Source organism: Ictidomys tridecemlineatus, chromosome 10, assembly GCF_052094955.1.
Source record: "Ictidomys tridecemlineatus isolate mIctTri1 chromosome 10, mIctTri1.hap1, whole genome shotgun sequence".
NCBI classification, from domain to species: domain Eukaryota; kingdom Metazoa; phylum Chordata; class Mammalia; order Rodentia; family Sciuridae; genus Ictidomys; species Ictidomys tridecemlineatus.
Genome location: NC_135486.1, coordinates 87,652,447 through 87,655,651, shown reverse-complemented (window position 1 = coordinate 87,655,651; position 3,205 = coordinate 87,652,447). Strand labels below are relative to the sequence as shown.

The 3,205-nt window shown below is 40.6% G+C and overlaps 1 pseudogene; it reads right to left on the bottom strand.

Moving 5' to 3' along the window:
* Positions 1 to 256: 256 nt before the first annotated feature.
* Positions 257 to 1,968, bottom strand: LOC101955986 (TRAF3-interacting protein 1 pseudogene; annotated as a pseudogene).
* Positions 1,969 to 3,205: the final 1,237 nt, after the last annotated feature.

The following is a 3,205-nucleotide window of genomic DNA, read 5'->3' as shown; positions in this document are numbered from 1 at the left end:
AAATAAAGATTAAAAGAATGTGCTCTGAAGAGTATGTATAACCAACAAAGGATCCAACTAGAAGGAGGGGTATTACAGGGCCTTTTGATACACTCAATGTGCTGACATTTTAGAGCTCGGAAGCTTAGCCTATGGTAATTCTGCAAATAGTCTGTCTTCTCAGTCACCTGGAACATGGAGGAGGGGTAAGGATTTCATATTTTTCCTTCCATTTTCACACCAAAGTTGACTTTTTAATCACTGAGACCCTCAGCATTCACGTTGGCAATATAAACTTAATACTGTACATCATCTTCTGGATTTTTTTCTTTGTTTTTTAGGATGTTGGCCTTCACAGCACAGATTTGTTTTGCTGGTCCTTAATCATCTGCTCCAGCTCAGCCAGCTGGACTGTCATGGACTCCATGTCATATTCCGTGATACTCTGCTCCTTCTGCGGGGCTCTACATGCTGTTTGTTCTCCCTGTGCCACAGCTTCTGCTCATTCTGCGTGGCATCTACATCTTCATGGATGTAGTCCATGATCTTCCTAAGAGGAAGCATGCTCTTGCACAAGGTCTGAATGAACACTCGAGCTTCTTTACCTCCTTGGAAACAATATACTTCTCCTTCTTCCATGCCAACTCAAAGAAAAAGGATTTCTCCTCTCTCCAGGTTTGGGTGACTGCTGCACTTCCTCATAATCTTTCTTGGTTTCCTTTTTTTTTTTCACAAGTCCACCATGCTTCTCACTGTCTTCTAGCTCCATTGCTGGAACATTTCAATTTCTGACATTTCAGAGATCTGAGGGGCAGCCTCCACCACAATGTGATCATCATCTTCGTTGTCTGAATTATGTGAATCTATGATCACATTTGAAATGATTTTACCAATCCCTATTTTATCTCTCACTAAGGTCTCCATGCTCTCTCCTACTATTTGACTGGGGAATCTTGCACTACTGGCCCAAGGTACTGTGACACTGGAGGACAGCTCTCTGAGGGCTTCTGGATTCTTGAACAACTCAGATTTATCTTGGCCAGTAGATCCAGCCTCTCCTTCTGCATCACTGATGGACACTCTCCACTGAATATTTGGATTGTTGTTTTGATAGTTTTTATGTCAATGACATGGACACTGTCATAGAAATCTCAGCCTCTGTTTCCGCCTTGGAGTCTTTAAAGGATCCATCTGACAACTTTTCAGAGCTTGCTGACTTTTTCTCCAGCTTTTTCTGTTCTCTGTTCTCCCTGTTTGGGTTTCTGGAGTGCTCCCCATTTCTCACTCTCCACTGCTCCCAGTCTCTCAGCTCCTCCTCTCCCTCTCTTCCAGGTCTGCATCTAGGTCCAGGTCCTTGTTGCATCTGTCTGTCCCTCTCTCGCTCCTGCTTGGCCCTATTTCTGCTTTTTATCCTTCTCCCCTTCCTTGTACTTGTCCCTCTCAGCACCTTTATGTCGTTCTCCATCATTTTCCTTCTCCCTTTCTTTTCCTCTTGACTTGCTTTCTTCTTTCAACTCTTCTTTCTGTTTTCCATCTCTGCTTGAATTTCTTTTACTTCAGAATTTCCTGTATCCTCTCTATCTTTGTGAGCCCTGGAATCTTCTTCTCTCACATTCTTACTGTTCAACTGGTGAGACTTCGAGGTTCGGGCAGCCCTTCCTCTCATGTCCGGCCTCTCTCCACTGCGTCCTCTCTGGAGAGCTTGTTGATGCTGCACTTTGCACTTATCTGACGCAGCTGAGTTGTTCTTTCAGACTGGTGCCCAATCATGATCACATCTATGGCCTTCTGTAGGAAGCTAATTTTTGCATCTTTATCCTTGACATTGTCTGACTTCATCTCGACATCTGTGTAGAGGCCCTTCAAGAACCCGGTGGTCCTAATAACCTCCAAGACCATGTCCTGCAGGTAGCAGAACCCGAGCTTGTTCTGCAGCTTCTCCAACACTGGAAGTCTGCAGATCACCTTGGCCGGCGACTCCTGCTGCATCACTACCTCAAGGCTGCCTGCCCACGGCCTCAGCCAGACTAGTCCAGCAAAGGTTATGAGCCAGGGTCCCATCCTACAGCCACGAAAGAGCTGAGCAGTCTTAGCAACTGACCCGGGTAGCACCCTCCCCACCCGAAGCCCTGGCCCCTAAGTCAGATATTTCTTTAGTGTGGAATTCTTTTTTTTTTTTAATAAATAATTTTGGGTTGTTGATGGGCCTTTATTTTATTTATTTGTATGTGGTACTTAGAATCCAACCCAGTGCCTCATGGATGCTACTAGGCAAACGTGCTACCACTGAGCCTTTAAAATTCTTTCCCAAACTAATACACTGTAGGAAGTATTTGCAATTTATATGTGATGACAAGAAATTAACATAAAAGCTCATAATAGCCTTGGAGAAATAGTAAAAAGTAGAATACAACAACAAAACATAAAGAAATATCATCAGTAAACATAAATTTCCAAAAGCAAATTTTAAAAAAAGGATATATGTGCAAATTTGTAAAAATGTATAATTTTAAGCATCTTTATCATATTGAATTATCTGTATACATAAAATTTTCATATTTCAAAAATATTTTCCTCTCATGAAATTTGCAAATTTCAAGAGACAGATGATATCATACTGTACTGATAACATACTGTATAACATACTGATAACATACTGATAACATACTGCACTGATATAATGGTATCAGAAAACACTTTGGCCACGATTGATTTAGTGTGTGGATATGCAACTGTTTCAATCATTAGGTAGAAAAATCAGTTATTACTGATTTTTCTACCTAATGATCAGTTATTACTGAACACTTTTTTTAACGTAGTTCAAACCTTATCAAGCATCTAAGTCTTCATTATTTCTCTCTGTAAAAGGGAAGTAAGTCAGTCTAGCACAAAAATAAGTTGAAGAGTAATCCCAACCTGTAGCTCTTGATTACAAATTACATGCACAACTTCTAAAAGCACATTTCTTTATCCTTCATTTAAAATGAAACATACAATTATCTAAGCAGCATTTTGTATTGTGTTCTACTGACCTCCCTCAATGTATATACATTTTGGAATTGTGTACTTGAAAACCCAGAAAGAAAAAGAAAATGAAATATCAAACTACCAGGACAACAAAAGCAAAAGTACCTTATAAAACTACTGAAGAGGAAAACATTGCTCCAGATGACTTGGGCTGTGCATGATTAATTGTGCTGAGATCTAGACAAGTTTAAGCCATCAT